A 13,995-nucleotide genomic window follows, 5' to 3' on the forward strand; every position below is an offset into this window, starting at 1 on the left:
CAATCCCATCTTCCTTGCTACTGACTAGTTCTGGAATGGGCATGTGTGACCCGATTCTGCCTGTGAGATGCAGGAAGTGGTTTGCTGAAGGTCTCTGGGAAAATGTTCTTCCTTTTGTGGAGGGATGAGAAGCCAGATCCCTTCTCTCTCTGGCTCTCCTTATCTCTCTGTCTCTGTCCCTCTCCCTCTGTCCCTGTTTCTCTCTCCTCATTTGCTGGGGTGCTAGCAGCGGTGCTCACAGGGGCCCAGTCTTCTGGCATCAGTACTGAGGATGGAGGAACAGAGACCTGGAAAACAGCTGAGCCCTTAGTTACAGCCTCGAACCGTGCAATCCACTAGCCTGAAGCCCCCCTCTGGATGTCCTTGTAAGCAGCCAACACTCTTCTTTCCCGTTAGCTCATTTGAGTTGGGCTCTTTATCGTTTGCACCCCAAAGTGTAATAACGGTCATAATCTGTTCGCTTCCCCAAATTCAGGAGCCCTCCTTCGTTGAGTAGTTAGGCTTCGGAGATGCATCAGATAATGTGGTGGGGGGGTGTGTGTGGAAGACCAAGGCAGATGACAATGATTTTTTTTCTGTTCAATGTCCTGACATCAAGATAGTTTTATGGATCAAGTCTTAGCTTTGTTTTTTCTATTTTAGCATGGAGGCATTAAAAATCACCTAAACCTTATTAACTTGGGTTATATGGTGGGGAGATTCTGCGATACAGCACCTAGCCAAAAGAATGCAGTTTTCTTCTATTTTAAAGTGCACAGAAACTGAACCAACCCCGGGTGGTGGTCCTGCTGGGCCTGCTTTAGGAAAGACACAATTAACATATTGTTGCTATGCCAACACTAATAATTTCTTTGGGGATTTTTTTTCTTCACATATATAGGCATTGTGGCTGAGTCAGTGGTGTAAACGAGGTAGCAGTGGCGGTGGAGGGGCGTTTCACCTATTTCAGGGAACAGACTGTTTTCAAGGACTTAAGTGCTGGCCATTGGCAGGAGCCCATGGTGTTAATTATGCATTCATTAAAGCAGGCTCTGCAACGCCAGCCCCGGCACTGCCCAAATGTTCACAACTTTTACATCTGAGGAATCCTGACGAACAACGCTGCGAGGCACACGCACGGGAAGGCGGTGGTGCAGGCGACTGGACTCACACGTTCACTGGCGACTGCACAGCAACACATATGAGACGCTTTGGAAGAAACTTGTCTTGCCCGTGTATTCGCAGAGGATTTCTCATTTGATGGAGTGTGGCTGTGGCTGAATTTGGGCTTTTTTAGTAACCACTGGTTACCAAGGCTGTGTGTGTGTGTGTGTGTGTGTGTGTGTGTGTGTGTGTGTGTGTGAGAGAGAGAGAGAGAGAGAGAGAGAGAGAGAACAGAAGAAGGAGGGCAAGAGGTACAAAGAGAGAAGTGGAGGGGAAGAGGGAATAGGAGAGAGAGAGAGAGAGAGAGAGAGAGAGAGAGAGAGAGAGAGAGAGAGAGAAAGGAGAGAGAGAGAGCATGCTCATCATCCAGCCAGCCAGCAAGAGCCTACTGGGTTTGTGGGGTTTCTCCCGAGCCCCCAAGCCCCTGAAGGAGACTGTAAGTCCTTGGTCCTCCACCTCACTCCAGTTTTCCTCTCTGACCTGAGATTGTTACCAGAAATCTTGAGGACAGGAGCAAATCAGGCTATTGTTTCCCTTAGCAGGAAAGACTCTCATGTTAAGAAAAGCAGCCACCTAATATTTATGGTGCTGCATGGAGCGGGGGACGGGGTAGGTCCCTTTTAATAAATAGGAAATGACGGGCAGGAGCGGGGATCCCTCAGCTCATGCCAGGTGATGGAAGCATTTCCCTGAGCTACCTGAAATCCAGGTTTCCCTCTTTCTTCCTTCATCAAGTATGTCTTGGGCACCTGCTATGTGTCAGGCACTGTGCAGTGTGGATGCAAATGAATGAAGCACAGAACCTGCTCTTGCATGTGTGCCCTGAGGGACACACACACACATACACACACACACACACACACACATACATACACCCCTCTAATGTGTGTTGAGATGCACAAGCAGTCAGGAGCACAGAGGAGGCAGAGGACTCAGGCTGGAATTTGAAGGTCAAGTAGGCGTTCCAAGTACAGCAGGGGAGAGCCAACAGCGTGGGCAAAGGCTTGGCAGTGTGTGCGTAGGCGGCTCATTTGGGGACCAGGACGGCCCTCACCTGGCCGTGTGGTGCGGCGGTTCAGAGCATGGGCTCTGCAGGTGAATTGGCCAGGTTTGGAGGCTGCAGGACCTTAGGCACTTTAACCTGTAAGTCTTTTCTGTAAAGCAGGCATAATGATCCTCCTGGCAGGGGGCCATGATGATTAAGTAACATAATGCAGATGAAGTGCTCAGAGCGGTGCCTGGCAGGTAATGAGCGTGTCATTCATTCCTGGGGTTTCATCTGCATCACTTTGCAGAGGGCTCTGCCTGTGCTTTTGTACTCCCTGAAGCCGATACTACCCTTGATTCTTCCTCAAGGCACCTTGGTCCTGTTGGAGAACCAAAAGTCTTGATCATGGAAATGATAACCTATTTTTTTTTAAAGTGAGGTTCAGCGAGGCATTATGCTGAATTCAAACTATCTATATAAATTCATAATCTCAAAAAGAAATGTTTCCAGCTTTGTCACTACGAAGAGTAAGTCCCATTGCAGCTGGCTATTTTTTTTTTTTTTTTTTTTTTTTTTTTTTTTTTGAGATGGAGTTTTGCTCTTGATGCCCAGGCTGGAGTGCAGTGACACGATCTCGGCTCACCGAAACCTCCATGTCCCAGGTTCAAGCGATTCTCCTGGCTCAGCCTCCCGAGTAGCTGGGATTACAGGCTGCCCCCCCACCCGCCCCACACCCGGCTAATTTTTGTATTTTTAGTAGAGACAGAGTTTCATCATGTTGGCCAGGCTCGTCTCAAACTCCTGACCTCAGGTGACCTGCCCATCTCGGCCTCCCAAAGTCCTGGGATTACAGGCGTGAGCCACCGCACCCAGCCCGGATTTTGATCTTTAACACTTGTTCTCTGTTAATGGAATCAGGACTCCACGGATTTCCTGTGTTGGGGCAGGAGGAAATCAGTTCTGGATAATCTTTACAGTTGCCAGAAAGGAAGAATGCTTTCAAGGATGCCAGGGCCATCCTAAAGGTGTTCACACGATAAGTCTGACAATTTGACCATCTAATAATGTGACTCATTAGAGCAAACGCATGAAAGACCCCGAGCTCATGACAATCTGCAAACGAGAAAAATATACCGTTGTACAAAAGGATCCTTTGAGGAGAATGACGAGGAGGATGTATTTTTTTAGTTTAACAAGTAAGGGAGCGTTCATAGATAGGAGAATGTGGTCCCTCCTGTAAAGCGCACGACGGTTCATAATGAGCGGGGATGTGCGTGAGCCTCAGCTTCACCCCTGGCCTTTCACCTCCGCGGTTCTGGCCCCTTCACGCTGCAGTCCTCAGGCCTCTGGCTGGGCGTGGCCAAGTGGGAGGGAGGCTGGAGGGGAAGGAAAGGAAAAGCCAGGCTGAGTCTCTCTATCTGCTGGCTCCATCCCCAGCGGAGTCCCGGGGAACTGGCTGCATTCTCTCCTGGCATCCGCTCCATAGCCACCGCTGCTGTCCTGTGGGAGCCACTATCGCATCAGCTTATCCTGGGGGACCCCGGCACAGGGGCTGCAGTAGCACGCCTTCCAAGGCGGCTAGCGGCTTCCTGCTGTTGCTAAAATCTGGGCCGCTTCACCGTCCCCTGTTTGGTTTCTCAGCTATGTAACCAACTCCCTTCGATACATGCCCTCCGCGTAAATTATTGAAATGACCTCTATCTTCCTGTTTAGTATCTGATAGAATATGTCATCGTTTCTTCCTGCATAGCGGGAAAGAATAAACGCCAGGGACTGAGTAAACCAAACAACCCCAGAATGAATAAACACAATAGCAAGGGCAGGAAGGGTCAGTGAGCACGGGGTAGGGCTTGATGGGGGGAAGGGGTCCAACATAAAATCCAGGCAGAGAGGGACCTCAAGCTGAACCGCACAGGCAGGCACGCAAAAAGCAAGCAGAAAGAGGCTTCCACAGGACCCTGCCAGCAACAAATCAGCCAAAAGTCCTGAGCAGGAGAGCTCGCTTTGCAGATTTGATCCTTCCTCCAGGAGGAGATGGCATTTTTACATGATCTTATATTAATTATCATGAAATGCTAATAAAGAATATGGAAGTATTAAATAATATTGTTGGACCAGGCCAATCTATCAAAATGATAGGATAATGGGTTCAATGCTATCAGCCAAGAGGCATTAGCAGGCGGGCTCTGTTCAGGGAATGATGTGGAGAGCGGTGGTACTGTCATGTCCTGTCCATCTCTCCTTGGCCCACATCATCCTCCTAGTCTGTTGCTGGACAGCTTCCAACTGCAAGCCCTGCAGCTGCACCTGCGGCTGTTGCTGGCCCCTGGAGCTTGCTTGGCCCATGTTGGGTAGGTGGGACGTGTCTAGTCCCAGAGCAGCCTTCACCCAATGTCTCATGGGAATGGCAGATAATATTCCAACACCTTTGTCTCTCCTTGGGATAACTCGGAGATGTTATTTCCTGTATTTCCATGCAGGACTGAGCCCCGGTTACCCACAGCGGTCATCTGCTTGCCAGTCCAGCCTCTGGCGATTCCTCCCTTTCCTGTCTCACATCCCCACTCCCTACCAGGTGAATCCTAGAGTCACTTCTCAAAGGAACGACTTCCACTTATATCCTTGCCTCAGTGTCTGCTTTTGGGGGCGCCCAGCCTAAGAAACCCTTGAAAAAAATAAACTCTATTTGGAATAATTTTAGATTTAAAAAAAAAATTGCAAACATAACAGAGTTCTAGTCCACCCCTGTCCCAGTTTCTTTTAATGTTGACTTCTTACATTACCTTGGTATATCTGCCAAAACTGAGAGATTAACCTCTTATGTTAACTATGAATTAAACTCCAGATGTTACTCAGGTTTTATCAACTTTGTCTATGAACGTCGTTTATCAACTTTGTCTACAAACGTCGTTTTCCTCTTCCAGAATGCTATCCTGCATACCACATTGTATTTAATCAGTATGCCTCTTTAGTCTTTTCTGGTCTGTGATGGTTTCTTAGTCTTTCCTTGCTTTGCGTGACCTTGACGGCTTGGAGGAGGACTGCTCAGATATTCTGTAGAATGTCCCTCAGTGTGGGTCTGTCTGATGTTTTCCTTAGACTAGAGGGATGAATCTGGGGGAAGAAGACCTTGCAGCAAAGTGTCCTTCTGTTTACATCCTATTGGGAAAGACACAGAATTCTAAAACTTAAAAAAAATTGCACAAAAAAAGACGGATGCTTAAAATTCCCAAGCCATCACAAGAAAAACTTTTATGAGAAATGACCCAGCCTGGAGACCCAGGACTCGTGTTCAAATCACCCAACGTTTTTGTTTGGTTTAGATTTGGGGGGTCCGTGCACAGGTTTGTTACGTGGGTATATCATGTGATGCCAAGGTTTGGGCTGCTGATGATCGCATTGCCCAGGTAGCAAACATCATACTCCATAGGTAGTTTTTCAGCTCTTGCTCCCCCAACTCCCGCCCTTCCTCTCCCTTTTTGGAGCCCCCATCTTTGTGTCCGTTTATACCCAATGTTTAGCTTCCGCTTATAAGTGAGAACATGTGGCACTTGGTTTTCTGGTTCTGTGTTAATTTGCTTAGGATAATGGCCTCCAGCTGCATTCACATGGCTTCAGAGGACGTGATTTCATTCTTTTTTATGGCTGCATAGTATTCCATTGTGTGTATGTACCATATTTTAAAATATCCGGTCCACTGTTGATTGGCACCTGGGTCATGAATCACCTTATGTTTTGCATTCAGGCTCCATGCCCTAGCCAAGAATCAATTGGCTAATAACCCAATTCTAGGTCCTCAGCTTGTCTGAGAAAGTGTCCTCTGTCTTTGGGTCTGGTAAGACTAATGACCCTCTCTAGCCCCCTTGCGCCCTGGAAGGACTAAAAGTGTTACTGAAACCCTAGGATGATATAAAAATAATGTAATAAATAATAATGTAATAAATAATATACATTATTTATTACATTGTCTCAGTGTCTGCCTCTGGGGGAGCCCAGCAGTCCTCCTCCAAACTGTCAAGGTCATGCAAAACAAGGAAAGACTGAGAATGTAACAAATAATTATAATAAATAGTAAGTGTAGCAAGAATCCTGGGAAGGCAATATATCAAGTGCAGAATAATGGATTATGGCTATGGTGTGGATACTTTAGAGTGAGCATAAGCATGAGTTTATGTGTAGCCATGATGTTTCTGAATGTTTTGTCTGCTATTTGAGGCATGGAAGTATTCAAAACAAATCAAATGCACTGTCTGTAATTGCATTTTAAATTATTTAGAATATTTATGCCAGGCATTGTGGTTCATGCCTGTAATCCCAGCACTTTAGGAGGCTGAGGGGGAAGATCCCTCGAGCCCAGGAGTTTGAGACCAGCCTGACAACTAGGGAGACCCTGTCTCTACTAAAACCACAAAAATTAGCCAGTCATGGTGGCACATGCCTGTAGTCCCAGGCACTCAGGAGGCTGAGGTGGGAGTATATCACCTGACCTGGGAGGTTGAGGCTGCAGTGAGCTGTGATCATGCCACTGCACTCCAACCTGCTTGACAGGAGTGAGACTGTGTCTCACACACACACAAAAGATAACATTTAATTAATCAAATTAATAATGGAGAAAAATTGGTTTTCTGAGTTGTTAGATACAAGTATAACAAATTAAGCAATAAGGAAAGTTCAGGCCAGGTGTGGTGGCTCACACCTGTAATCCCAGCACTTTGGGAAGCCAAGGAGGGTGGATCACTTGAGGTCAGGAGTTCGAGACTAGTATGGTTAACATGGCGAAACCCTGTCTCTACTAAAAATACAAAAAAAAAAAAAAAAAAAAAAAAAAAAAATTGGCCGGGTGTGGTGGCACATGCTTGTAATCCCAGCTACTTGGGAGGTTGAGGCATAAGAATCGCTTGAACCCAGAAAGCAGAGGTTGCAATGAGCCAAGATCGCCCCACTGCACTCCAGCCTGGGTGACAGAGTGAGACTCTGTCTCAAAATAAAAACAAAAACAAAACAAAACAAAAAGGAAAGTTCACACAATTGTGGGAGCTTCTTACCCCACTAGAAAAGCCCCTTGAGTATTGAGTTGAGTCATCTATCAGTGGTTTACAATGGGACTGATGGCCTCCCCACAACACTTCCTCATCTTTAAAGCTGTCAGTTTTCAGGCTGCTGCAGTAATAAGGCACTGTCATGGATGCTTTAGCATCTACACATCTTTCATCTCATTTTATCCACACAAGATCCTGGTGGTATTATCCTCACTGAACAAATGAGAAAAGTAAATACAATTTAGAATGCATTTGGCTGCAAGAAAGAGAATAATGAACTCAAAGTGACTTAAACAGCAAGGAGTTGATCTCTTTGAAAAGTAGTCCTGCTGGCTGCAGGGCTGGTTAACTCGGGGGCTCCACCACACCCAGTCCCAGCTCCTCATGGTCATAAGGTGGCTGCAGCAGTTCCAGCCATCCGGGTGTCTTCACGGAAGGCAGGCTCTCCTGTGAGGCGGTGGTTTCAAGGGAAGAAAGCCTTTCTCAGCATCCCAGTGGTGTCTTCCCCTCGTTGGCCAGGATCGAATCCTGTACTCAGGTCTCAGCCAATCACTGACAGAGGGGCGGGGTTACCATGGCTGACTCGGTCTAGTCCTTCCTCCATCTCCTGGGGCTGGGAGGGTGAACCTCCAGCCATATCAGCAACGAGGTCAGGCACAGCAGCACTGACTATGAGGAGGTGGCCTGAGTGTCTGCATAGGGAGGCCCAGAGAGGGACAGGGCTTGCCTAATTAGGCTAAACCTGCCAAGCTTGGACTGGAATATTAGGTTCTGCCTCATTCTTGATGTTTTCCAAAGACCTCCGCTAAGTCCTTAGAATGGGGTCATGTCTTTATATGGCAGTCAACTTGGAAAGAGCCTCCGGGGACTTCTGAGCCAGCCTCCCTCTGCCTGGGAGGTGAAGTGGATTGAAAGTGCTCCCTACAAAGGGTTGTCTCACTTCTTCCGGAAGACTGTCACGGCTCCCAGTGCACTGAGGTCCAACTAGTCTATTCCTTTTATTGCACAGATGGGAATACTGGGGTGGGGCAGGAGCAAGGGCTCAAGGTCGCAAAGCGAGGTGACAATAAATTGCCCTCTCTACTATTCCTGGTTGTTTTGTGGGGGGACACAAACAAAAGTTAGCATGAGTGGGAGGCACTTTAGCACTTGAAAGCATCAAGTATAGAGCTGGACTCAGGGCTCAACCACCCACCAGGTAGGTGACCTTGGGCAAGTTACAAGTTACATAACCTTTCAGTTCCTCAGTTTTGTCATCTGAAAAATGGGCATAACAGTAGGACTGCTTCCTTGGCATGTTGTAAAGAATAAGTGAGTCCATGTAAAGGCCTTGGCACACTTAGTGAGCTCTGTAATTACTGCGCTCCTACTGGGCGCCCAGCATCATGTTGTATGTCCTGCAATCCATCTAGTCTCTATCACTCCTTTGTTAATAGCCGACTTGTTTTACAGATGAGAAAATGAAACCACAGAAATGTCAAGTGACTTACATGAGTCCCTTGGCTGAGGCCACATTGAGTTTCAAGCCCACATCTGGCTGCCTCCAGAAGCCCAAGCTCTTAACTGCTTTGCCATTCTGTCCCCACACCATGATCTTCTGCTTCTTGCTTCCTCTATGGCAAACAAAGGAACCTTAGCCCAGGGAGGTCAACCCATTGTTCACAGTCACCCAGCTAGTAAATGAAACAGGAATTAGGATGCACAAGCCCTTCCATTGACCCCACACTTCCTCTACAGGGACAGAAGCTCTGGAGCATCCTGCAGCAAGATTAGTCTCAGCCACCCTATCAGGCCATTCCTCCTTGTGTCAGACCAAGATCTGTCCTGCTTTAGTTTATGCTTATTTTCTTTTGCTGCATTCTCAAAAGAGGCCTTTCTCTGGTCTGTTTGAATCTTTAGCTTGTGACCTACCTGCCTACTGCCCAGCTCTGACCTGTCTGTCCCCACATGTCCACTTTGGCACCTCTCCTTGAGATGAGGCTGAGGCTTCATGAGCCACCTTCAGGGACAAGTGGACCAAGGGTCTCTCGGGAGTGTCACTCCTACCGCAGTCTCTGCTGAGCCTCAGTGGGATCTGGTTTTTTTTCTCAGGCCTGGCAGTGAAGTGCCTCCTTCCTGATGTCTTTTGTCCATACGTCTCTGGACTGCCACCTTCTCACCTTACTGGAGATTCGTGTGCGGTTTCTGATATGTGATCTGGGGGTGAGGGAGAGTGTCCTCTAGACCTGCTTTGTCCAGTGACGTAGCCAATAGTCGTGTGTGGCTATTTAAATTTAAATTAATCAAATGTAAATAAATTTTGAAATTCAGTTCTGTAGCCATACTAGCCATACTCGAGTGCTTGGCAGCCCTCTGAGACCATGGGCTATGATACTGGACCCGTCAGATATACAACATTTTCATCGTTGCAAAAAGCTCTAGAGGACAGCCCTACCAGTGCTTCTCAAACCCCAAATCATTGAGTTTGCCCAAGGTCACCTACCTGGTGGGCGGCTGAACCCTGATTCTAGCTCCATAGTTAATGCTTTCAAACGCTAAAGTGACTCACATACATGTTAACTTTCGCTTGTATCCACCTACAAAACCTCCAGGAATGGCAGAGAAGACTTGTTAAAACACCTCATGCTGGGGGTCTCACCCTAGAGTTTGCACCTCAGTAGGTCTTGGCAGAGTTGGGGGATTATTTCTAACAATTTCCTAGCTGAGGCTGCAGCGGCCAGGCTGGGGACCCTGCTTTGAGAACTGCTGCTGCTCACCCAGCACTGGGAGAGTCTGCTGAAAAGGCTCCGTGTGCTGATCTTGATCTGAAGGTGGTGAAGAGTCACTGGGGGACACAACTTTTTCAGCTGAGGTTAGAAAAGGAGCCCGAGACCAGCTTTCCAGAAAGTGAACATTGGCTGGACAGTGGGGTACTTGGACGTGCCAGAAAACCCCCAAACCCAAGCAAACAAACCAAACCCAAAAGAATAATCCTGGACCTCCATGGATTGTCTGGGCTTCGTTTCCACTCGTATGTAATTTCTGAGAGAAAACAACTTCAGTGTCAACCCTGATCACTGTCCTTCTCCAAGCAATACCAAGCAAGCAGCACACCCCAATGTCATCTCAGACATTAGTCCTTGGTTCCAGTTTTCCTTCCACCTTGAACTTTCTCAGAACTGCCGATACTCTACACCTTCTTTCTTGGGGAGGCTGTGTTGAGGACAGGAGGCAGAGCACTGGATTTGGAGTTACAAGATTTGAATTCAAGTTGCTGTGTGAGCTTGGGCATTGCCCCTCTGAATTTTGTTTCTATCGAGGCAATAATGTTATTTACTTTTTAAAGCCACATTATGTTATGCTCACATGATATCATATGTGAATTCTTGTTTGTAAATCACATAGTACTTTCTAAACCTCAGGTCCTATAGGTTGGTGTGTAACTTTTATAGCACAGGCTAAACACACACACACACACACACACACATCACACACATTTTTGAGACAACGTCTTGCTCCTTTGCCCAGGCTGGAGTGCAGTGGTTCAATCATAGCTCACAGCAACCTCAATCTCCCAGGCTCAAGTGATCCTCCTACCTCACCCTCCTGACTAGCTGGGACTACAGGCAGATGCCACCATACCCAGCTAATTGTTTTTAATGTTTTTATTTTTGTAGAGATGGGGTCTCACTATGTTGCCCAGGTTGGTCTTGAACTCCTGGGCTCAAGCAGTCCTCCCACCTTGACCTCCCAAAGTGAACACAGGTTATATTTGATCAGAATTATTTGTTTCTATGCACATCTCTCGATAGCCTGGGAGCTCCTTGAGGCAGGGCTCTATTAATCTTTTTTTTTTTTTCTTTTGAGATGGAGTCTCACTGTGTTGCCCAGGCTGGAGTGCAGTGGCACAATCTCGGCTCACTGCAAGCTCTGCCTCCCGGGTTCACCCCATTCTCCTGCCTCAGCCTCCCGAGTAGCTGAGACTACAGGCGCCCGCCACCACTCCTGGCTAATTTTTTTGTGTTTTTAGCAGAGACGGGATTTCACCATGTTAGCCAGGATGGTTTTGACTTCCTGACCTCGTGATCCATCTGCCTCGGCCTCCCAAAGTGCTGGGATTACAGGCATGAGCCACTGCACCTGGCTGGCTCTATTAATCTTAAAGCCTCCTAGTGCTTGATTTCAGGCCCAAGTGAATATTTATAAAAATAGTGATAATCATACTAAAACATCCTGCATTTATTGTGTGCATAAATGTGCATCCAGCACTGTTCTAATGTACTGATTCATTTAATTCTTACACCACCCCCAGAAGATATATTACTATTATGAAATTACATATAATAGGTGCCCAGTAGACATCTATAAAATAGTCAAGGGCTGCACTTCTCCAACTTTAGCATGTGTAGGAAGCATTTGGGAATCTTGATCTTGTTAAAATACAAGATCATGGTGGTTCATGCCTATAATCCCAGCACTTTGGGAGGCTGAGGCTGGAGGATTGTCTGAGCCCAGGAGTTGGAAACCAGGCTGGGTAACATAGTGAGACCCTGTCTCTACAGAAACGATGGCTAATAACCAGGCTGATTATTAGCTAAATGTAGTGGCACACACCTGTAGTCCCAGCTACTCTGGAGGCTTAGGTGGGAGGATTGCCTGAGCCTAGGAGGTAGAGGCTGCTGTGAGCTGCGATTGCACCATAGCACTCCAGCCTGGGTGACAGAGCAAGACCGTGTCTCCAAAAAAAAAAAAAAAAACCCCAAGACCCCCAAAACAACACACCATGACTCTGCAGGCCCCAAGTGGAGTCCTGTATTTTCAACAAGCTCTCAGGTGATGCTGTGGTCAGCAGACACTATCAAAGATCTAGATCATTTAACATTTTCTCAAACAGAAGAACCTCCAGTCTCCTGTGGGACAGAGGCAGGAGTGGGAAGCACACTGGGAAAAATAACTCACCTCTTACTTTGGGAGTGAGAAGATTACAGACCCTCCGGACTGACATTCTTTGAGGGGACAGGGAAGTCAGTCCACCGAAGGCAGCTTTTCAAGTCTCATTGGAACAGCCTGTTCTCACAGTCTGCAGGAAAGAAACAGGGCAAACATTTTCCAACATTAGGAACAGAGCTTCAGACTGGGGCCACGTGTCTGAGCTTAACGTGCCTGGCAACAGCTGCCAAATCGCCTGGGAGGGCTAGGAGACCTTCCTAAGACAGCACCGGTACAGGTGGAACTGAGGCCAGCTCCCCTAGAGGGTGGATGACTGCCCAAGGGCAGTGGAAGGGGGTGTGCAGATGAAACGTGGCCTTCGAGTCAGACAGAGCTGGCTTCAAATGCAGCTTTGCCACTTACTAGCGGTATAACCAGAGGCAAGTTACTTCCCCTTGCCGTTTTGTTTTCTCATTGCAGCCCAGAAATAATACCAACCACACGGGTTTGGCTAGGGAATGGAAACCCCTGGAGAATTTCAAACAAAGCTACTTTAATACAGGGAATTGGTTACATGAGTGATGGCAGAGCTTGGAGGCCAAGTCGGGGAGGGTGAGACAATCCAGAGACCAGCAGGAACACAACTGCGAGCTGGGGGCTGCAGGGAGGAGGTGGTGTTACTGAAGCCCAGGGTTCAGGTTGCCAGGTTGGGGCTGGACCCCGAGGGGGCTGGTCCAGGGGCCACACACAGCTCTTGCCGGGGTGCTATCTGAGGCAGAGGGAGGAGGAGACATAGCCCAGCTTCTCCCTGTCCCTCACCCTCCAATCTCCCACCGCTGCCTCCATTGGCTGGACCCGCCCAGCAGGAAGCTGGGAAGCTCGGTTGGCAGGGGAAGTGGCTGGGGGCAGCAGGCTCAGGACCTGCACAGGACACCTGGTGTAAGGCGTCCGCAGCACATTGCTGGGCACATCGACAAAGCAGGTGCCCTCTCCTGTGCCCTGGAAACAGCCAGCCTCCCTGGATTAACTGTGTCTTCTGTGATGACGTTTTGGCCATCAGCGGTTTCTCTCTCGACGTCCCTGTGTGTTGGGAACTCCAGGCTCTGTAACTCAACTGACTGCTTTTCCTCCGGCCTTTTGGGATCCTGGGACGTGTAGGGGAGGGTTCTTCCAACCAAAAGACCACCAGGGGCCAGGGGAGGTGGCTGAGGCTGAATGCAGGGACACTGGCAAAGGGTGAGGGCCTGGACAGGCCTGACTGTGTCCGTCCTTCCTTCCTTCCTTCCTTCCTTCCTTCCTTCCTTCCTTCCTTCCTTCCTTCCTTCCTTCCTTCCTCCCTCCCTCCCTCCCTCCCTCCCTCCCTCCCTCCCTTCCTTCCTTCCTTCCTTCCTTCCTTCCTTCCTTCCTTCCTTCCTTCCTTCCTCTCTTAACAATCAGCTATTGATCTAGAACCACACTAGGTGCTAGGACTGCAGATGGTGTCCCAGTCTGGTGGGTAAGACGTGCCTGTAAATTTCAGTCAGGGCTATTTTGGTTGTAATAAATAGAAACCCATTCAAAAAATGCAAGTGAAAAGGAATTTTCTTGAAAGGGATTAGGGAATCTGATGGAGTTAGTTAAGGAAGCGCAGGTAGGCCTCCCGCGAACTGTCCTCATCTTCGCTGCCTCTCTGAGCTCCACCCACCTCTGCAAACCAGATCACATGTTGTTTCTGCTCCCCTAACTTCTGGGTGACTTTGACTCCACAGGGTGTCAACTGGGTCAGACCGAGACTCCTTGAGACCATGTAAGTCCAGTGCATTCTTTCTTACCAACTCACTAAAATCGGTGGCCTCTTAGGTTAAACTATTGAGAGAACTTAACCCCATCAGCTCACTTGAGTCAGACTTCCTGTCCCATCAGGGTGGCCAGGACAGG

Source organism: Chlorocebus sabaeus, chromosome 24 (assembly GCF_047675955.1).
Source record: "Chlorocebus sabaeus isolate Y175 chromosome 24, mChlSab1.0.hap1, whole genome shotgun sequence".
Taxonomy (NCBI): Eukaryota; Metazoa; Chordata; class Mammalia; order Primates; family Cercopithecidae; genus Chlorocebus; species Chlorocebus sabaeus.